Raw genomic sequence first — 24,386 nt, 5'->3', positions numbered from 1 at the left:
TTTAGATTTTCCAAAAATGAATTACTAAAAATTTTAAGATATCTTTTCCAATTTTCCAGTGATAAAATAAATTACAAAAAATTCAAAGCTACAAATAAGGAATTATAAATTTGCATTAAATGCTGTTTTATAGATACTAAGAAATTTATAATCAATATTTTCATAGGAGGTAGTAATTTTAACTACTTCAATTTCCTTCATTTGATAATAAAATAATGTATTAAAAGAACACAGTGAATCAAATACAGTAACCAGATAGACAAATACAGGAGGTTTTTTTGTTTGTTTGTTTTTATTTTATACATAATTATGCAGTACGAGTACTGAAAAGAATAGAACACAAATTATATAGACCAAATTGTCACATGAAAAGAATACTTCCTAGTCTAATCCATTATTCTGATAACACTTTAATCTGGTTTTAAGAGTACCTTTTTGATAATTTCCAGGTATCTCTTGTTAGAATATCTTTAGCTCTGAAAAGAAAGAAGCAATATGAAATCTTATTTTATACTACGCAGCTTTCCAAAAATTGCTTTTTCTGTACCCTCATGCATCTTTCATCATCATCAGTAGCAAAAACAAAAATAAGAAACTGACAGCCCTAGGAAACCCAGATCAGTATTGGTTGGGCCTTATTACAGAAAAGAAATGCCTTCCCTCATAAAATTCCTAAAAATCTACAGGTCAGTAGCTTCTAAATATTTTTTGAGGAGCTTTGGTCTGGCAACACCCTTAAAGGAAGTTGGTCTAGCAATACCCTTAATTGCATCTTTAGTTAACAATGATATTTTTTTAAAAACTAGATTTTTCTCCATATTTTCCTCAGGTAGAAAATTACTTTAGTAAATTTGCACAGAAACTAACGTGCCACAAAAAAAGATTGCTTCTCTAATCAGTTTATTAATTTGATCATACTAACTTACATTATTTCAAAGTCAAATTATGTAAGTAAACAAACTTAAAAAAGACAAGGTTTCATACATAATTTGTAAAGTAGTCATTAACAACTCTTTTCTATTGTGAATTATTAAAATAATAATGATCACCAGATGTTTAATCTTTTTTTATTCCATAAATGTATCATCTACTTTTCAGAAAATTTTTTTTCATGAGTTCTCGCTCTCTGTTCAATAATCATTTTGTACATTGTCAAGAAATAATTGCTTCTAGCACTCTGAAGAATGCCTGCATAGATGACCATTCAAATATATTTATTTTCTTCTTTGAGGTTCATCTTAATTTCTTCTTTGAGGTCTGTTTTATATAACATAGTAACTTTTAAACACCAAAAAGGAAAGGGAAACTTCTCTTTAATAGTAATGAGCTTCCCAAAGCCAAAGTGAATTGTAAGTTCCACTGAAAATTTGGTGAGATGGCTGTATGTCATAGCCATCAAGCATGTATGACAAAAGACAAGACTCTATGCTGGTATTGCCTCTACTCAACCACTCTGTAGTAGAATATGTGAACGAAAAAAGAAGGATGACAAAATAATTATAGTATGTGACTTCTCCTTCTGGTCTTCGTGGTCCCCTTCCTACCAATGAGTATATCGACAATTAACTCTACTCAGAAGATTGGGATAGTTCCACAGAAATTTACTTCATCCTTGTACTAGATAAACAGAAGCAGTGACTGAGCGTTTAATACTCATAGTTTGTTATAACCTACACTCTGGTCTATAGGCTAGAGATCTCAGACAGTTGACACTGTTCAAAATAATAAACATATGAGATAGACAATCAATGAAACATAGAATTCCAGCTTTAAAAAGCTGACTTCACGGTGACATAAAGCCATATTCCAAATTACTTATTTTTAAATACAACAAATAAGCCATATTAAAGAACAGAACTTTGGTAAATCAGAGTATTAATATTAAAAGCAAAGAAAAAATAGACATTTTGATATCTACCTTTAATCTAGTTCAAGAATACACAAATGGATTTAGCCCCAAGAGGCAATGTTTATTTTTCTGTTGGAGCAACAAAGCAAGTCAATGCTGTAAAAGGAGATAGGACTCAAAATGGTCATCATGACTTCATCTCAGACTGTCAACATGACACTATTTCTCCCAGATAATTCTGTGGTCCAGATTTGGTAATCTTTCCCTTACCATCCCCAACATACTCCTCCCATTGTGCCAACAGTCACATGGAGTCCAAAACGAGAAAGGCTTTTTCAGGAATCTTTTGAAAAAAACATCCTTTTAAGATATTACATAAAGAAAAGTATAGTGACAGAAAACGTGAGAAGCAATAGATGTGAAAAAAATATTTTTGGCTGGCTAGAGTGTCTCACACCTGTAATCTCAGCATTTTGGGAGGATAAGGGAGGAGGATCACTTGAGTCCAGGAGTATTGAGACCAGCCTAGGCAACATAAAGAAACTCCCTCTCTACAAAATGTATGTATATATGTATGTATGTATGTATGTACGCATGTATGTATAAATAAATAGCTGAGAGTGGTGGCGTGTGTCTTATAGTCCCAGCTACTTTGGAGGCTGAGGTGGGAGATTCATTTGAGCTCAGGAGGTCGAGGCTGCAATGAGCCATGATCACACCACTGGCACCACTGCATTCCAGCCTGGGAAACAGAGCAAGACCCTGTCCCCAAAAACAAAATAAAACAAAAACAACAAAAAGGAGTGTTTCCATAATGGTGTAGCATGAGAGGGAAATCTGATGTGAATGAGTGAAGACACATAAAAATGCTAAAATAAGTATGATAGTAAAGGAAAAATACAGAGCAAAAATGAAGAACAGATACTTAAATTTTACTTAATAAAAAAACTTCAAGTCACTTTCAAATTTTAAAGAAGAGTAATAAATTAGCCCTTTTGTTATATAAATTTGACTGAATAATCTTATTTCCTCCAACATGTGTATGAATGTGGATAGATATATAGATACAGATACCTATATCAATATATGTGTCTTTTGTCTACATCTAAATATATGGATTCTTTTTGTTCGACATTATTACAGTATTCAAGGATTATATGACCAATACTATTTTCCCTGTAATTTTGCCCTAACTTCTTATTGTCTGTATCCATTCTTCCAGGGGAGAAAACTCACACATGAGCATGGTGGGGGCCGGAGGGGCATGGGCGGTGTGTGGGCAGGAGGAGAGAGGAGAGCTCTAAATTAAGAAAACAATAAAACTATTTTCCCTGCTAGGCTAGTACATCCACAGTTTTGGTCACTAGATGAGGTTTACTAGCAAATTTCCCAAACCTTCATAGATAAATATGGAAAAGTTGGAATGAGCTCTTTTGTGCTATTGGTGTAACGTGAGAAATCAAGCTGTTACTGTACTCCTCTCTGTAGATGGCCATAATTTGATAGACAAAATGTCTAGAACAATTGGATCACAAAGTGCCACAAATCCTGACAGTATAAAAATATGGCTATTACCTACAGTATGTCCAGAATCAATCTTTGCAAGGGATGATTATGGTTGACCCGATATGTGCCAACTATATTTTCTTCCAAGAAGTCCCTGGTGCTTCCAAGCACAGTCCCTGCTGGGGATACATTATATGCTCCAAAATGAACAGAATGTTAAAAACTAACAAGATTTGTGAGAGTCTTTTCTTGGCAAATTTGACAACAATTAGTGTCTATTAAGTTTTTATTAGTCACATAGTAAATGAAACGGAGGATGTGATATTTAAATATATACATTTGACATTTAGCAAGATAGATTATGACTGTAAATACTGATGGGAAAAAGTGCTTTTTGTTTAATAGAAACAAATTAATAAAAAGATCACATTTCATAAATAATTTGCAAAGCGGTCATTAATATCTCCTAACATGAATCATTAAAATAGTAATAAGGATGAGCACAGTGACTCATGACTATAATCCCAGCACTTTGGGAGGCCAAGGGAGAAGGATCACTTGAGGTCAGGAAGTTCAGACTAGCCTGGGCAACACAGTGAGACTCTGTGTCTACAAAAAAAACTTTTAAAAATTAGTGGGCATGGTGGCACATGTGTATAGTCCTAGCTACTTGAAAGTCTAAGGTGGGAGGATTGCTTGAGCCCAGGAGTTGGAGGTTGTAGTGAGCTATGATCATGCCACTGCATCCCAGCCTGGGCAATAGAGCAAGACTCTCCCAACTACAAAATTTTTTTGAGTCCTAAAAGGGATCCAATTTTATTTTAGAATTCACACTAACAAGGATAGTGATAATATTGAAAGCTAATACTCTGCTCATAGTAGTTATATATTATTCACCTACAAAACATTTTCAGGTCTAGATACCAAAGTGGACATTTTCAGTAGCAGTTAAACCTCTAATGGAATAAAGACCAGTGTGAACTTTTCAACCATAAAAGCTCCTTTAGTCTGCCTTACCTTGGGATATATGTCAGTTCACATTATGGAATATAAGCCTATAAATATATAGACAAAATTATTTTCTCAATTAATTTTAGTTGTTAGAATGACTCATTTAATAAGGATAGGACTGCATTATCGCTGTGTGGGTAGTATGTTTAATGAAGACAGGGAAAATTTAGGAAATCAAACGATATCATATAACATGTAGTAGAAGACACTGTTGTACTGACGAAAGGCTACTAAACTTAAATTCAGAGATCTGAAATCTAATCCTTGGATTGTTACATGATTCTTGCTTAAAATTTGAAGAAAGAAAAGATGTTCAATATTATTAGTCATTAGGGAAATATAAACCAAAACCACAATGAGATACTGCTTCACACCTGGTAGGATGACTATAATAAAAAAAAATATGGAAATTTCATGTTGGTGAGCCTGTGAAGAATTTGAAACACTTATACATTGCTGGTGGGAATGTAAAATGATAAATCTACTGTGGAAAACAGTTTGGTGGGTCCTCAGAAAGTTAAACACAGAATTACTCAGCAATCCTGCTGAAAATAGGTACTCAAAAATACTTGGACATTAAGTGTTCACAGCCGCACTATTCATAATAGACAAAAGATGAAAATAACCCCAATATTCATGAACAGATGTATGGATAAATGAAATATGGTAAATATGCACAATGGAATGTTACTTTGCCATGAAAAGAAATGAATTACTAATACATATTACAATGTACGTGAGCCTCCAAAGCAATATGCTAAGTGAAAGAAACATGTGATACAAAGATGTCCTATGAATTTGCCTGTTCTGTATTATTCTATTTATATGAAATATAAAGAACAGGTACATGCACAGGGCAAAAAGCAGGTTTGTGTTGCCAGGGTCTAATGGGAAGGGAAAATAGGGAATGGCTGCTTACTCAGTATGGGATTTTCTTTTGGGATGATGAAACTATGCTGGATCTACACAGAAGTGGTAATTGTACAACACTGTGAATGACTATGCCTCTGAATTGTACACTTTAAAATGGCTAATTTTTTGTCATACAAGTTTCACCTTAAGAAAATGTTGAAGGAGAGTCTTTTTGGATGGCCACATGAAGAACTCAGCATATTTTCTCACAAAGCAAAGACAAAGCTACATAAACTGTCAAAAACAACCATTTCAGATCTGAAAAGTGATTAAAGGCATAGAAAAAAATAGTGAATACTTATTCATGTAAATCTGTTAAGCCTCAGAAAAACAATAAGAGTCTGTGGCATTGCATCCTTGAGCAGTTTCCACCCACCTTATTCACCAGCCCTAAGCTCTTTATTGCTCTATTTCTACCAGACATGGCAAACTGTAAGGGACATCGGCTTTCCTACCAAACAGAGAAGAAATAATTTGGAGCTAAGCTTGAAAAGGTCCATGTCCTGAGGTGCTGTCAAAAACAATAGCAATCTTGGATGGCCAACAATCAGAGAAGGCCAATATCACAGCTTGCCTGAGATTACAATACTGGAGATAAGAAATAGACCTGCCTACAGTCAGAAATTTTATAGGGAGATCTGAAGAAAGCAGCAGACATAGCGGACCTTGATAAACTCGCACATATCCTGGGGGTTGGGAAGGCTGTAAACATTAGCATGAGATTGTGGACAGATTCCTAGCTATCTACTCCTGTTTGCCTGAATATGATGCCTTATACATGAAGAAAGTAAAAGATGGGGCAGATTCATAAACTACCTGAACTTTCAATCTGTTTCTCATTGCAAACACGGATCCATCAGCAAAGGACAGAACCCTTCCTGGCTCAACGTGTTTAAGCACAACCTCTGACAAATCATTGTCTGACCACCAAAACGATGTAGAGGAAACCCTAGAAAGACAGATTTTAGAAGGAAAAGATTAAACAAACTTTTCTATAAAAAGAAACATTAGTCAGAGACATCAGTTGCAGCCATGAGAGACAAGATAGAATTTCCAAAATTAGTCCAGGCAAATCATTCATCAAATTAAAAACAGAAACAACAACAACATCTACTAGTAGGGTGGGGGTGCAAGGCGAAGAGGTCAGAACCCAGCATTGCTATATTATCAAATTGTACAGTTTTCAATGAAAAATTGCAAAACATTGTAAAGAAATAGGAAACTGTGACCCAAATACAGGGGAAAAATAAGTGAATAGAAACTTTATGAGGGAGCCCAGGTGTCAGACTTGCCTAACAAAAACTTCAAAACAGCTATGACAATTATGTACAAGAAATTAAACCATGTTTTAAGAATGACAGAAAATGTGACAACGATGATTCATCAAACATATATCAATATAAAGATAAAATTACTGAAAAATAAATAAAATTCTGAAGTTGAAAAAATACAGTAACTGAAATGAAAATTTTACTGGAGGGGCTCAACAGTAGATTTGCCTGGCCTGTAGAAATAATGAGGAATTCTGAAGACAGATCAACTGAACTTACCTTAAGAAGGTTAGAAGAAAAAAGAATGATGAATTGAGAACAAATTCTAAAAGACCTATGACAATACTTCAAGTATACCAACATATGAATAATGGGAGTCTCAGAAAAAAGAGAAGAGGAAAAAAAGGGGCTAAAGGCTGGGCGCGGTAGCTCACGCCTGTAATCCCAGCACTTTGAGAGGCCGAGGCTAGTGGATCATGAGGTCAGGAGTTCAAGACCAGCCTAGCCAATATGACGAAATCCCATCTCTACAAAAATACAAAAATTAGCTAGGTGTGGTGGCTGGGGCTTGTAATCCCAGCTACTCGGAAGGTTGAGGTAGAAATTCCTTGAACCTGGGAGGCGGAGGCTGCAGTGAGACGAGATCATGCCACTGCACTCTAGCCTGGGTGACGGGTGGTGAGACTCAGTCTCAAAAAAAAAAGTTGGGGGGTGGGGGCTAAAAATTATTTGAAGTGTAATAATGGCCACGAACTTCACAAATTTAATGAGCAACATTAAATATATATTCAAGAAGCTCAGCAAACCACAAGTATGATAAACAAAAGAAATCCATATCTAGAAACATAATCATCAAGTTATTAAAAGCTAAAGACCAAGATATAATTTTAAAAGCACCAAGAGAAAAATAACTCAAATAAAACATAACCACATTAAGTTTAACAGCACAATCCTCACCAAAGAAGAAGAAAAAAAAAAAAGACCAGAAGCAGTGGGATAGGACATTTATATAGGTAAATAAAAAAGACTGTGTGTGTGGGGTGTGTGTGTGTGTGTGTGTATGTGTGTACCATTGCTTCTCTTAAGTGATTTAAAAGACAACTGCATGCTACATGATCTCACTTATATGAAGAATCTTTAAAAATTGAATGCTTAGAAGCAGGGAGTAGAACTGTGGTTACCAATGATGAAGTGGGGGTGAAGTGGGGGTTATTTACAAGATAAATAAGTTATGGATACCTAGTATACAACATACCATGTTGTATACTATAGTTAATAATAATGTACAATATACTTAAATTTTCCTAAGAGAATGGATATTAAGTATTCTCACCACAAGAAGGCAATGATCTGAGGTGACAGATATGTTAACTAGCTGAATTGTGGTAATCATTTCATAATGTATACATATATCAAAAATCACACTGCACACCTAGAATATATTCAATTTTTTGTCAGTTACACCTCAATAAAGCTTTACAACAATTAATAAATGAGAGTCTTTTACCTTAAAAAAGATAATTATATAAAGCAATAATTATAATATTATACAGTAATCAAAGTGCTACAGGAAAAAATTGAACTGCTAATCAAGAATTTTACATACAGCAAAGCTATCCTTCAAAAAATGAAGGAGAAACAAAGATGTTTCCAGGTGAACAAACAATGAGAAAGTATTGTTATATTGCTATACCTTCCTTATAATAAATACTAAAGAAAGTCCTTTGGCCTAAAAGAAAATGATACCAGCTGGCAACTTGATTCCACTTAAAGAAATAAAGAGCACTATGAAGATAATATAAAAAAAAAAACACATTTATTTTCTAATATCATCTCTTAGTGAGTTTACAAAAGACAATTTCATAAAATAATTATAAACCTGTATTTTTGGGCTCACAGCATATGAAGATGTCTTATATATGCATGTTGTGTGTTGTATATCTATTAGGGTAATACATATGTATATTATATAATACATAAATATCATGTATATGCTAGCAAAAAGGAGGTGGAGAGAATGGAACTATAATGGTGCAAGAAAATTAGAACAGATAAGAAGTTGGTAACTTCGATCCACAGAAAGAAATGAAGAGTGCAAGAAAAGGTAAATATGTGGGTTAATATTTTTACAATTAAATACATTTTCATCCTTTTCTCTCCAAATTTTTTTAATAGGCATATGATTGTACACAAAGCAATAATTATAACATTGTATTTCTTAGTATATATGCAAATATATATTGTAATAATAGCAAAAGTAGGTGGAAAGATTGAACTATAATGAAGAAAAGTCTCCATATTTAAAAAAAATTAGGTTAGTATCCAACTGATCTACATTGTGATAATTAGAGATGCATTTGTAATCTCTACAACACTGCTAATAATTAACTGTGTTTGTGTATTTTGGTGTTTCTGTGTGGTAAGTAAAGCAATTAAAATAAGACTAGACAATATTTATTACAAAGAAAGCAATAAAGGAGGACTTGAAGAACAGATATAAGATACATAGAAAACAAATGGAAAAATGGCAGGTGTATATCCAATCCTATAATAACTGCATTAAATATAAATGCATGAAATACTATAATCAAAAGGGAGAGACTGTAAGACAAGATTTTTTTTTTTTTTTTTGAGACGGAGTCTCGCTCTGTCGCCCAGGCTGGAGTGCAGTGGCCGGATCTCAGCTCACTGCAAGCTCCGCCTCCCGGGTTCACGCCATTCTCTCGCCTCAGCCTCCCGAGTAGCTGGGACTACAGGCGCCCGCCACCTCGCCCGGCTAATTTTTTGTATTTTTTTAGTAGAGATGGGGTTTCACAGTGTTAGCCAGGATGGTCTCGATCTTCTGACCTCGTGATCCGCCCGTCTCGGCCTCCCAAAGTGCTGGGATTACAGACTTGAGCCACCGCGCCCGGCCGACAAGATTTTTTAAAAAAGATTTAATTATATGCTGACTATAAGAAATACACTTTAAAGACACAAATAGGTTGAAAGCAAAATGATGGAAAAGATGTATCATGCACACAGAAATCTTAAGAGAGTTAGAAATTAGCCAGGATATACAAGAATTGAACAACATTGTCAAACATTTGACCTAAAATCTATAGAATGCTTCTTCCATCAGAATCCATACTGTTTTCAAGCATACATAGAGCATTCTCCATGATATATCATATGGTAAGCCATAAAAAAGTTTTCATTATTGCAAGAGATTTGAAATCAGAGAGAGTATGATTTAAACTAGATTTTAAAAAAATTGAGACAGGGTCTCAATCTGTCACCCAGATTGGAGTGCAGTTATACAATCATGGCTCACTACAGCCTCAACCTCCTGGGCTCCAGTGATCTACCTGCCTCAGCCTCCCAAGTAGCTGGGATCACAGGTGCACATCACCAGGTCAACTAATTTTTTGGTTTTTTGGGTTTTTTTTTTAAAACAGAAATGAGGTCTCACTATGTTGGCTAGGCTAGCCCTGAACTTCTGAGTCCAAGTGATCCTCCTACCTTGGCCTCCCAAAGTGCTGGGATTAGAAGCACGAGCCACCAAACCCAGCCTAAATTAGATTAAATCTAAATGGATTTAAATTATAAATAAATAACAGAAGAAAGTTTAAAAAAATCAGTAAAGATTTGGAAATTAAAAACACATTTCTAAATAACCCATAGGTCAAAGAAAATACCACAGAGAATGTTAGAAAATAGTGAGAGCTAGGCTGGGTGCAAGGGCTCATACTTACAATCCCAGTACTTTGAGAGGCAAAGGCAAGGCCAGGAGTTCAAGACTAGCCTAGGCAACACAGTGAGACCCCTTCTCTACAAAAAAAAATTTTTAAATGCATTTGTAATCTGTACAGCACCACTAATAATTAACTGTATTTGTGTATTTCAGTGTGTGTTTGTGTGAAGTAAATAAAGGAATGAAAATTAGACTAGACAATATTTATCACAAAGAAAGCAATAAAGAAGGACTTGAAGGACAGACATAAGATGCAGGTACAGTGGTGCACACCTGTAGTCACAGCTACTCGGAAGGCTGAGGTGGGAGGACCACTGGAGCCCATGAGTTCAAAGCTGCAGTAAGCTATGATCACACCATAGTACCCCAGCCTGGGAGTAAAGTGAAGCCCTATCTCTAAATAAGTTAAATAAAAAAAAAAATAGAAAGAAAGAAAGAAAATAGTGTGAGGTAAATGAAAAATAACAAGAAATAAAAATCACTGGATACAGCTAAAGTAATGCTTTGGGAAAATATATAGCTTTAAGCACTATAGCAGAAAATAAAAAAGTTCTCAAATCAATGATTTCAGTTTGCATTTTTAGAAAGAAAAGAAGGAATCGAATTAACTCAAAGCAAGAAGAAGGCAGGAAATAAGAAAGATCAGATCAGAGTGGAAATCAGCAAAATAGAGAATAGACAAGAGAAAAAAAAAATCAATGAAACATCAGTTGGTTCTTTAAAAAGATCAATAACATTGACAAACCTTTAGCTAGACTGACCAAAAAAAAAAGAAAAAAAAGTGAAAAACCTGTATTACCAAATCCAGGATGAAAGAAGAAACATCACCACTGACCTTATAGAAAAACAAAGATTTATAAACGGCATTCATTGAAAAACATGATGCTAACAAAGTAGACAACTTAGATGAAATGGAAAAATTCTGAAAAAGACACAAATGATGATCAAAAACTGGATCAAGAAGAAACAGAAAATCTAAATCTACCCAGAATTACGTTAAAAATTGAATTAGTAATTTTCGTATAAATTATAAAATCAACTTGTAAGTTCCTTCCAAAAAAAACCTGCTGTCATTTTTATAGGGAGTATGTTTAATATTTCCACAAAAATATTGTATAGGGAGTATGTTTAATATTTCCACAAAGAAAAGCCCAGTCCCAGATAGCTTCACTTGTAAGTTCTATCATTTAGAGAGGAAACAGTACCAGTTCTTCATAAACTCCTACAGAGGATAAATTAACAATTTATTTTATGAAGTCAGTATTACCTGGGTAGCAAAGCCAGACAAAAACATCATAAGAAAACTACATACCGGCCGGGCGCGGTGGCTCAAGCCTGTAATCCCAGCACTTTGGGAGGCCGAGACGGGTGGATCACGAGGTCAGGAGATCGAGACCATCCTGGCTAACACGGTGAAACCCCGTCTCTACTAAAAAAATACAAAAATTAGCCGGGCGAGATGGCGGGCGCCTGTAGTCCAGCTACTCGGGAGGCTGAGGCGAGAGAATGGCGTAAACCCGGGAGGCGGAGCTTGCAGTGAGCTGAGATCCGCCACTGCACTCCAGCCTGGGCGACAGAGCAAGACTCCGTCTCAAAAAAAAAAAAAAAAAAAAGAAAACTACATACCAATATTCATCATGTATATAGACACAAAAATTTGAACAATATATCAGCAAACTGATCCAGCAACACATAGAAAGAGTTATAAGTGGAATTTATCCCAGGATAAAGGGTTGGTTTAATATCTCTTCATCAGTTACTGTAATACACCATATTAATAGAACAATCAATGAAAATTGACTATCACAACGGATGCAGAAACATTTTTGACTAAACCCAACACCTATTCATCTTAGAAATTCTCAACCAACAAGGATCAGAAGAAAACTGTCTTTACACTATAAAGAACATCTGTAAAATGAAGCAGCTAATATCATACTTAACAGTAAAAGACAGAATGCTTTTCCCCTTAGATCAGGAACAAGGTAAGGCTGTCTCACGATTTCCATTTAACATTGTACTGGAGATTCTAGCCAGTACAATGAGTTAAGAAACATAAATAAAAGTAATCCATCTTACTGGAAAGTAAGATGTAAAACTGTCTTTCTTCATGGAGTGTTGATCCTATATACAGAAAATCTGCAGAAACCCACAAAAACTGCAAAACTGATGAATGAGTTCAGCAAGGTTGCCAAATACAAGATCAATAAACAAAAATCAATTATACTTCTATATACTAGCAATGAATAATACAAAAATGAAATTAAGAAAATAATTTCATTAACAATCACATCAAAAAGAATAAAACATTAAGAACCTTAACAAAAGTAGCACAAGACTTGTATGCTGAAAACTACCAAATCACTGAGAGAAATTAGAGAAGAACCAAATAAAGGAAACGATACTCCATGTTCACAGACTGTAAAACTCAATAAGTTAAGATGGAAATTATCCTTAGATATGTCTACATATTAAACATACTCTCTATAAAAATGCCAGCAGTTTTTTTTTTTTTTGGAAGAAACTTACAAGTTGATTTTATAATTTATAAGAAAAGGAGAGAGAATGGCAAAATACTTTGAAAAGGAAGAACAAAATTGGAGGACATACACTTTTGTATTTCAAAGCACAATATAAAGCTACAATGGTCAAGACAATTTGGAAAAGTCTCTAGAACAGAACTGAGAATCCTGCAATCAACCCTTATATTTATAGTCAATTGATTTTTTTTTTTTTTTTTTTTTTTTTTACTAAGGTGCCAAAGCAATTTAAATGAGAAAGGAAGTCTTTTTAACAAGTGGTGCTGCGACAATTAGATATCCATGAGCTAAAAGATACATTTAGATGCTGGCTTCTTATCATAAACAAAAGATGCTCAAAACTGATCACAGACCTGAATGTAAAACCAAATCGATAACTGGTTAGAAGAAAACAGAAAAAAAAAAAAAAAAAAAAATCTTCCTGGCCTTAAAGCATGACATACACAAAAAAACTGATAAATTGAATTTTATCACAATTAAAAACTTTTGTTTCTGAAAAAAAAACCACAAACATATGAAAATGTAAGCCATCAACAAGAAAAATATTTTACAATAATATTTAAGAGAAAGGACTTGAATCCCAAACAGATGAAGAACTCTTAAAACTCAATAAAAGAAACAGCTCAATTACAAATTCCCTAGAGATATGAAAAGACATTTCATCAAAGAAGATACACAAGGAATAGCTATATACGTATAAAAAGATGATCAGAAACATTACTCTTTAGGGAAATGCAAATTAAAACCATGATGAGTTATCACTACACACTCACAATGATGGCCATATTTTAAGAAGACATACAATAACAAACCTTGGCTAGAATGTGGAGAAACCAGCGCCTGCATATATATTGCTGCTAGGTATGTAAAATCATGTAGCCACATTGAACAGTTTAGCAGTTTCATAAAGAGTTAAAAATAAATTTACCATAAAATCTAGCAATTCCACTCTTAGATATCCAAAGAGATTAAACATATGTCCACACAAATATTTGAATGTGAATGTCATAGCATCATTAGTAATAATAGACAAAAAAATTGTAAAGTAATCCAGATTTTCATCAATGGGTGAAAGAATAAACAAAATGTTTATCCATTAATAAAATATTATTCAGCAACAGAAAGTAACAAATAGTCGATGCATGCTAAAACTTGGAGTAAACTCAAAAATATTACCCTAAGCAAAAAGAAGGTGAAGCCAGAAGACTACATATTGTATGATTCCAATTATATTAAATGTCAAAAAATGCAAATCCACAAACCTGGAACAAAGATTAACGGCAAAGGGACACGAGGTATCTTTTTGAGGATGATGGAAATGTTCTAAATTTGTACTGTGGTGATGGTAGGTAGCACAGGTCTATAATCTTACTAAAAAAAAAAAAAAAATGACTTGTAAACACAAAATTGGTGAATTCTGAAGTATGCAAATGACATTTCAATAAAGCTATTTCAAATTATTGAAGAGAAACATGACTGATCTTTAATTACATGATTATTAGAAAAGAAGCATCTATTATTAGAAAAGAAGCATCTATTATTAGAAAAGAAGCGTAATTTTTAGTAAAATATTCTGATATTTTTCTTGTTACTAAATATCAAATTCATGGTAAAAATGCAGTCCTTTTGTTACATTTGCCCACATTCTAATGCAAGTTGTATGCTATCGTGTTTCTGCCTCAGAGCCTTTTCATCTACAATTCTCTCTGTCTGGCATGCAGTTCCACAATCAGTCCGACATCTCCATGACTCATTTCTTCACTAAGTGCACTAACCATTTGCAACTTCACTGAAGAGGACTTCTCTGCCTAAAACAGGTCTTCTATTCTGTCTCATCCCCTTTAGTTTATACGTTTTCCTCATGATATTTCTTTAAAATCCATTACTAAATAACAGAAGTGCTCTAGAATATTTGGCACATACTAGGAACTCGATGTAACTACTCATTGAGTGAATGAATGATGTCGCAGATATAACTGTCACCATGCATGAGAGAACTTGAAATTATATTTTAGAAAACTTTTTATTAAAATACAGAGAAGCTAAATATAGCGCTATACCATACATTTTCGGGGCTTGGAAATATTTACTATATATTTATTGCAGAAGCTTTTCTTATGAAATAAAATATAGAGAAGAAAGATTCTGGAAGTAGTGCTTGAACCTTCAATCTGCAAGTAGAACAGTTTTTGCATTGATACCCAATCTTATTCATTCCTTAAGCTAGGTTTATCACTGGCTAATTTAAATAGGCTCTTGATGTCAAAGGCTTTTGTAATAATCTTCAATGGGAAAAAAGTATTACTCAGACCCAGTCAGTAAATAGGAAAGCATTTGTTAGAGCATCCAGTGGCCACTCTTACGCACAAAAAGAAGGTCCCCATCTTTTCATCAGGATAGTAGAACAGAAAGAATATTCAAATAGGAAGTTGACTGGAAAAGGAAAGTAAGAGAATCTTTTAATATACTCTCATTACTGGTTAAATGATGAATCCTAAGATATTACAATAACAAAAAGCTGGGGGATATTAGTGGCAAAATGCATCCTTCTTGTTGACCTGACTTGTGGAGACCCATTGTCCTGAAATTCTGTTTATCATGGTCCCCTTATTTACTCCTTTCTAAGGGAGGCGCAGAGCTGTTTTTCTTCTTCTGGTGGGTTTAGAAGCAGAAATTGAGCATAAGTCACTCAGTCCCCTTCTCTCTCTCTCTTTTTTTTTTTTTTTTGTCTCAGGAGCTGGATGTTTACAGAGATCACAAGTTGTCCTTGTGATCTGTGCCTGGACCTGTGCCACTCCTTCCAGGACTGTCCTTGTCTACTCCTTCCAGGATTGGGTAGGCAAATCTGCCTGATCCTGGAACTCAGTGTTAGGAAGATTCCCTGTCCTTATTCTCTGATATCACCTTTATCAGTAATAAAGGTAATCTTTCAGTCCTCATCTGTCTTATTTATTTGTATAATGGCTATTTAAAAAAAAATCAGACAGAAAAGATCTATTGATTAATCCTCCTCAACCCCAAATAAGTCTTAGCTGATTCTGATTAGTATTAATATCTTAACTGAAGCCGGCCATGGTGGCTCACGCCTGTAATCCCAGCACTTTGGGAAGCCAAGGCAGGCAGATCACCTGAGGACAGGAAATTGAGACCAACCTGGCCAACATGGTGAAACCCCGTGCTACAAAAACACAAAAATTAGCTGGGCATAATGGCGCACGCCTGTAATCCCAGCTACTCGTGAGGCTGAGGCGGGAGAACCACTTGAATCCAGGAGGTGGAGGTTGCAGTGAGCTGAGCTCGCGCCATTTTACTCCAGCCTAGGTGACAGAGTGAGACTTCATCTCAAAAAAAAAAAAAAAAAAAAAAAATATATATATATATATACATACACACACATACACACACACACACACACACACATACATATATATATATATATATATCTTAACTGAAGAAACAGAGGCAGTAAGTAAGATTTAGTGGGTACTTAAGTCCTTAATCTTCCATTATTTCTGAATTATTTTATGCTACATCCATTTCTTTAGTTCCTAAATAGTCTCACAAAGCCTTCCTAATTAAATTTAAGAAATGAGCTGACAGAAAAAGTATATCTTCTTTGGTATTTTAAAGTATAACTACCACTCAATAAACTAGAAATGTCTATAGAGAGAAATAACTAAAGAGACCAGGAATATCTGAAACAAGAGACTAAGATTGCTATTTTTCTAGTCTACTAATTTAGGGACACTTTGATCCAAACCATTTGAGATGACAAGAGTGAAAAATGGATGAAGGTACTTTTACCAAAACACTTTTTAAGGATTTTCGGTGCACATTTTGCAAAATATTATGCCAAATAAACAACTATTCAAATATAGAGGACACATAGTATCAATTATTATCACCGTCAATCGGAGAATAAAAGCATTCTACAATGGGTCTTGACAGAACCAACTATTATGATTGTTTCTGCAATGTTGGAAATACGTAAATGAAGACACTCAAGAAGACTTTGACACAACAGGTTTAACAGATAGGGCCTAATTATGTCAGTCAGTGGAATTCAATTACCAGGAGGCATAGATGGACATCCTAGTACAGAGCTTGGATTAAATCTGCCTATATATTTTTGAGGTCTAGTTCAAAATAAAAGGATATAAAAGAAAAAATATCCAAGCTCTTAATTCCCTGAGTTATTTCTTTAAGGTATTATGGCCTCCATTTTAATATTACGTAAAAAAAACTTATGGACTCTATTGAAAAATATATCATTTTCAATATTACAATTTAAATATTCACATTTTGAATAACTTGCAGGTAAATTCCTACGTTATTAAAGAAGTTCTCTCCCAAAAGACAGATATGGCCAACACTTAACTGGGTAGGTGGTAGCTAGCCTCTAAAGATGGCTCCCTAACGAACCATGCTTTCCAGTATTTAGACTCCTATGGACTCGCCTCCTCTTAAGATTGTGTGTTGGCCTTGTGACTCACTTTTAGACCCATAAAATGAAGCAGAAATGATGCTGCATGACTTCCAAAGCTAGATCATAATACATCTTGCAGCTTCTGTCAAGGTCTTCTGAAATGTTCACTTCGGAGGAAGTCACTTGCCCTGTAAGAGACTGCCATGCTTTGTAAGAGCTAACCATGTGAAGAGGCTAGAGAGAAAAGAAAGATACCAAGCTTACAGCTATTACAGCCAACCTAGCAGACATGTCAGCCATATAAGTGAAGAAACTATCTTGGATATCCAGCCCAGCCATGCCTTCAGATGACTTCAGCCCTGCTGTGATCTGACTACAACTACATAAGAGATTCCAGGTGAGACTCATCCAGTTTAACCCAATCAAACATCAGGAGCAGAAGAGAATAACAAATTGTTGTTTAAGCCTCTGAGTGTTGGGGTGATTTTTAATGCATTTCTAGATGAATAGAAGTGGGTACTGAGTGGAAAGAATTCAGACTAGGTAGGAATTAGCCTTTTTGATTTTTAGGATGCCATTCACTACTTATGTGGTCTTATATAAATCAAAACTTACTTGCATCCTATATTTTCATGTGTAAAATGAACAGAGTAGACTACACCTAGGTCATATCTGAGAGCCACTGAAGAGATTCATGGGTTCTACAAATTATCTCAAATTTAGAGCAGAATCTTATGTATGTATGTATAAGATTTTGGAGTGACAGGCTCTATGGTTTTCAGCATTTTTTCAAGGGGTTATCAAATTACAAGAAGAGATTGAAAAGATCAGAGTATCTCTAATGCCTTTGGCTTGAAACGTCCATTATTTTATAAAAGCCAAAAAGAAAATGGAAGCTTACAGATGGCCTATGGTATTTAATCAAGAATATTTTTATGATTAAATTTTATAAACAGATATCAGGTCCCATTATTTAAGAATATGTTTAAATCCGTGCTTGGTCAAAATGGTATTGGGTTTCCACCCATCCCTAATACCCTCCCCCAGAAATTGCAACTAAAAAAACCTACTAAATTAAGGTACAAATTTTGAAAAACTTAAGAAGGGACAAAGAACAAAGTAGAGATTTCTTTCTGGAATTATATTGTCAGTCTTGACCTCTTGCAAAGAAGGTATCTTCCAATGCCTAGCACGATCCCATTAGCTGGTATTTTCTTATCTTCATTCAATCATCCAAATCTAGTCCAACCTTTGGATTCAGTTTCCATCAGTAGAAATATACTATTTTTATGTGTTTCCTAGCAATAAAACAATTTAATTTACTGAATATCTACAATGTGCCAGAAACTTTTCCATTTATCAATAGATTTATCAATGTTTCCAGAGTCAAGATAAGCTTATTAATTTTTGACCTTTCTCCCTACTAGAATATAGTTCCACAGGGGCAAGGATCTGTGTTGGTTTTGTTTCCTCACATATCCCAAGATGTATCCCTAGGATTATGTCTGGCAATACAAAGATAATAAATATGTGTAAGATGAATGAATATGTGTGTATGGAGGAGAGAAATTTGAAAAGGAAGTAACTAGCAATAACACATTGGATTGCCTCCTGAGAAATCTGATCCCCGTAAGAAAAATGTTATAGAGGTAGAAACAGAAATAGGAGGTAGCAGTTGCTTTGCCTAAACTGCACATACAAGAGGCCAAACCAAAGGACACAATCATCATCCAGGGACAAGGAAGAAAGATAATTTGCACCTTATTTAAAAAATTGCCATTGCTACTAAGTGCTGTGCATTTCCTGGAGAATCTTTCTTTAGAAATTAGAATAATACTCTAGGCCGGGTACTGTGGCTCATGCCTGTAATCCCAGCACTTTGGAAGGCCAAGGCAGGTGAATCACTTGCGGTCAGGGGCTCATGATCGGCTTTGCCACCATGGCGAAACCCCATCTCTACTAAAAATACAAAAAAAAAAAAAAAAACATTAGCCCGGTGTAGTGGCACATGCCTGTAGTCCCAGCTACTCAAGAGGCTGAGGCACAAGAATTGTCTGAACCTGGGGGGCAAAGGCTGTAGTGAGCCAAGATCATGCCCCTGCACTCCAGCCTGGGTAACAGAGCCATGCTCCGTTTCAAAAAAAAAAAAGAAGAATATTCTGAAATATTAATAGGGTTTAGATGCCAAAGAGACCAGTGCACTAAATCCCAGGGACAACATAATTGTTAAACACTATCTTTGTTTTAAGAAGTTATGTATCAGAAGTATTTATTTTCTAATAAAGGGGAAATCATGACAATGATGCAGCAATAAACTAAAGTAGCCTATTTAGAAAATTGCTTGTAATACAGCAGGGATACTTACATATAGGCAGGATTGCTTATTTGCAGATTATCTACAATTAGTCAAATTAAAAAAATAGAAAACAATGTTCCTCATCTTAAATACAATTCACATGTGTACATTTCACAGGTGTACATGCATACACACTCACACACACACATACTCGAATTTATTTTACCTAAATACAAGTGGCCACCATGGTGATTCATATCAATAACTTCATAATGGTCTCCTATAGTTTCAGGATTGGGAAATACGTTTTATTTTACTAAAACTGTAGATGAGCCCATTGTGACTAAAAATTTCCTTATGTATTTTCTTTCCTAATTCTCTCCCTTCTTTGTATCTCTTCTTTCCTTTTTACTGCCCCAAAAGAAGAAGATTCCATATTTTTTGTTAACAACTTTTATTTTGTAGAGTAGGAAGAGATAGTGACAGTTCTGGCCCTTTTCTTGAGTTATTCCTTTGTGGTAAAAACCTCTTGTTGCTCATTCTTCTTGCTGTGCCTACAACCTGATTCAGGCTTGAGTTGACTGGAGTTAAAATCACCTTAACACCGGAGGCACAAGTTAACAATGACCATTCTAAAGTAACAGTTAAGGATAGTAAAATAATTTATCTGAAGTGAAACTTATCCCCTATTGCAGTTTATTTATTATCTTGGTCAACTTTTAAAATGATACTTATATTAGGAGTCTTCCTAAATGAATGACTATTAACATGGAACATTCCCTCTGCCAATTGACTAACAAGAGAAAACATTATTTTCTCCTATTAATCGTTGATACAAGTGTAAAAAAAAAGAAAAGGTTAAACTGAGATATCTGATGTCAGAATCACACTCAGGTGAACATTTTTCCCAAGGACTTCCAATTTTATTAAACAGTTAGAAGTTTATGTGTTCTTTACCCACAGATCACTTTTGCTAACTTTCTTGATTTTGTGAGTAATTACGTACTAATAATACAAAATTTCATCAAATTGTTGACTTTGGCAGAAAAAAACAGAAATAGTAAATTTCTAGAATCTTAATTTGCAAATGGGTTATTTAGGGGACAAGTGGTTGTTTATTTTTACTTTAAGCAACTTCTTTCCATAGTGACACAAGCAACTAGAATGAAGTATGTTCCCTTGGCAAAGCAGAATGAAGAAGTCTTGTTCATGAGGGCAGTTTCCAAGTCAACATCACAAAGGTAACTTACATCAGACATATTTTTCCACACTGGAAAGAGTCCAGAAGACATTCAGGACATGGAAATTTCATATGACATGGAAGTCCTACTGTCTACAATTGTCAATGAGATGTAAAAAACTGATGAAATGATGGATTTGAATTTTTTTGAAACCCATAATTCACAGTAGATAATTTTAAAGTGGAGGAAAACATTTTGTGATCAATCCTTGCATATCTCTGAATCATCCTTATAACACCATGATTACAAAACTGTAGCCTACAAATCTAGGCTTTGTACTTGTCACCTATGGCTTAATAAATATTACCAGGTACTGCTAGATCTTGTCTGATAAACCTCCAAGGAAATCATAATTGCTTTAGGATGAGAAATCAGCAGGTGGCACTCTTTCCTCTACATCCATTTTTAACCACTGTTTTAGGGCAGAATATTAGAGGTTACATCCTAAGAGGTGGATACCTAAGGTCTTGGGTGAACAGGCGTAAATCAGTGTTGAAGACAAGAGACATCACTAGTGCAATGGAGAACTACCAAGCACTTCCTAAATCTATTCAATAGAAGCACCATAAACCTATTCAGTAGAAGCAATATGAACTATTGATAAGTCATATTGATAAGTAGGTATTGCCATCTCATTTGGTGATCACTTCATTCCCATAAAAAATTAATACATTTGTGGTTCAAAAATTGTGTCTTATCCAACATGAACAAAAAAAGTTTCTGCACATACTAAATCATCTTCACATTTTATTTTCCTACCTTTACAGCATATTATCAATCAAAGCCTTTATAAAGAGATGAGGTTCTGTATGTGACTCTAGTCAAGCTTAGAGCAGGAACTGGATGGACTGACTCTGCAAACAGATGAGAAAAAATATAATGGTGCTCTCTTAATTAAGTACACATTGGAGCTTCAATACTTTCTGTAAAGAAGGCTAGTCTGAGCAGTGTTGACTTAACTGCTATAACTACTTCTCTGTATATCTACGAAACTTATTTTCTTCATAATAAAAAAGAGGTATTGAGAACACGTCCCCTCAAAACCTAAGACAGCTTAATAATTTTAATAAAAAATGTTCATTCATAGATAAGAAGAGACCATTTCATTTGTCAATTTAAAAAGAGAATTTCTAAACATATCTGCGTATTTAATCTTTGCCATTGCCAAGAGCAACCCTGGTTTCCCAAACTTCAGAAAGGTGCTCTAGTTTTTTTTTTTTTTTTTTTTTTTTTTTTTTTTTTTTTTCCTTTTTTTTTTTTTTTTTTTTTTTTTTTTTTTTTTTTTTTTTTTTTTCTTTTTTTATTTTTATTATACTTTAAGTTCTAGGGTACATGTGCATAACGTTTATATCATGTATAACTCCCCAATGCAATCCCTCCCTCCTCCCCCCTCCCCATGATAGGCCCCAGTGTGTGATGTTCCCCTTCCCGAGTCCAAGTGATCTCATTGTTCAGTTCCCACCTATGAGTGAGAACATGCGGTGTTTGGTTTCTCTTCTTGTGATAGTTTGCTAAGAATGATGGTTTCCAGCTGCATCCATGTCCCTACAAAGGACGCAAACTCATCCTTTTTGATGGCTGCATAGTATTCCATGGTGTATATGTGCCACATTTTCTTAATCCAGTCTGTCACAGATGGACATTTGGGTTGATTCCAAGTCTTTGCTATTGTGAATAGTGCCGCAATAAACATACGTGTGCATGTGTCTTTGTAGTAGAGTAATTTATAATCCTTTGGGTATATACCCAGTAGTGGGATGGCTGGTCATATGGTACATCTAGTTCTAGATCCTTGAGGAATCGCCATACTGTTTTCCATAATGGTTGAACTAGTTTACAATCCCACCAACAGTGTAAAAGTGTTCCTATTTCTCCACATCCTCTCCAACATCTATTGTTTCCTGACTTCTTAATGATTGCCATTCTAACTGGTGTGAGATGGTATCTCATTGTGGTTTTGATTTGCATTTCTCTGATGGCGAGTGATGACGAGCATTTTTTCATGTGTCTGTTGGCTGTATGGATGTCTTCTTTTGAGAAATGTCTGTTCATATCCTTTCCCCACTTTTTGATGGGGTTGTTTGTTTTTTTCTTGTATATTTGTTTGAGTTCTTTGTAGATTCTGGATATTAGCCCTTGTCAGATGAGTAGGTTGCAAAAATTTTCTCCCATTCTGTAGGTTGCCTGTTCACTCTGATGGTAGTTTCTTTTGCTGTGCAAAAGCTCTTTAGTTTAATGAGATCCCATTTGTCAATTTTGGCTTTTGCTGCCGTTGCTTTTGGTGTTTTAGACATGAAGTCCTTGCCCATGCCTATGTCCTGAATGGTACTACCTAGATTTTCTTCTAGGGTTTTTATGGTATTAGGTCTAACATTTAAGTCTCTAATCCATCTTGAATTAATTTTCGTATAAGGGGTAAGGAAAGGATCCAGTTTCAGCTTTCTACTTGTGGCTAGCCATTTTCCCAGCACCATTTATTAAATAGGGAATCCTTTCCCCATTTCTTGTTTTTGTCAGGTTTGTCAAAGATCAGATGGCTGTAGATGTGTGGTATTATTTCTGAGGACTCTGTTCTGTTCCACTGGTCTATTTCTCTGTTGTGGTACCAGTACCATGCTGTTTTGGTTACTGTAGCCTTGTAGTATAGTTTGAAGTCAGGTAGCGTGACGCCTCCAGCTTTGTCCTTTTGACCTAGGATTGTCTTGGCAATGCGGGCTCTTTTTTGGTTCCATATGAACTTTAAAGCAGTTTTTTCCAATTCTGTGAAGAAAGTCATTGGTAGCTTGATGGGGATGGCATTGAATCTATAAATCACCTTGGGCAGTATGGCCATTTTCACGATATTGATTCTTCCTATCCATGAGCATGGTATGTTCTTCCATTTGTTTGTGTCCTCTTTGATTTCACTGAGCAGTGGTTTGTAGTTCTCCTTGAAGAGGTCCTTTACATCCCTTGTAAGCTGGATTCCTAGGTATTTTATTCTCTTTGAAGCAATTGTGAATGGAAGTTCATTCCTGACTTGGCTCTCTGCTTGTCTGTTACTGGTGTATAAGAATGCTTGTGATTTTTGCACATTAATTTTGTATCCTGAGACTTTGCTGAAGTTGCTTATCAGCTTAAGGAGATTTTGGGCTGAGACGATGGGGTTTTCTAAATATACAATCATGTCATCTGCAAACAGGGACAATTTGACTTCTTCTTTTCCTAACTGGATACCCTTGATTTCTTTCTCTTGCCTGATTGCCCTAGCCAGAACTTCCAACACTATGTTGAATAGGAGTGGTGAGAGAGGGCATCCCTGTCTTGTGCCAGTTTTCAAAGGGAATTTTTCCAGTTTTTGCCCATTCAGTATGATATTAGCTGTGGGTTTGTCGTAAATAGCTCTTATTATTTTGAGGTACGTTCCATCAATACCGAATTTATTGAGCGTTTTTAGCATAAAGGGCTGTTGAATTTTGTCAAAAGCCTTTTCTGCATCTATTGAGATAATCATGTGGTTCTTGTCTTTGGTTCTGTTTATATGCTGGATTACGTTTATTGATTTGCGAATGTTGAACCAGCCTTGCATCCCAGGGATGAAGCCCACTTGATCATGGTGGAT

General features: G+C 35.1%; 1 protein-coding gene across 3 annotated transcripts in view; it reads right to left on the bottom strand.

Moving 5' to 3' along the window:
* The window catches only part of SOX5 (SRY-box transcription factor 5), a 1,052,575-nt gene that overhangs the window by 463,434 nt on the left and 564,755 nt on the right, over window positions 1-24,386 (bottom strand). Inside the window, exon 6 of one of the 3 annotated variants that reach the window (XM_033222675.1) lies at window positions 14,085-14,193. The exons of the other annotated variants lie outside the window; for them this stretch is intronic. The gene's annotated coding sequence lies outside the window, so the exon portion shown is untranslated. The remainder of the gene's footprint in view (window positions 1-14,084; window positions 14,194-24,386) is intronic. 3 annotated transcript variants of the gene reach the window in all.

This window comes from Trachypithecus francoisi, unplaced genomic scaffold (assembly GCF_009764315.1).
Source record: "Trachypithecus francoisi isolate TF-2019V2 unplaced genomic scaffold, Tfra_2.0 Lachesis_group11, whole genome shotgun sequence".
Lineage (NCBI taxonomy): Eukaryota > Metazoa > Chordata > Mammalia > Primates > Cercopithecidae > Trachypithecus > Trachypithecus francoisi.
This window is presented reverse-complemented; position numbering and strand designations above follow the sequence as displayed.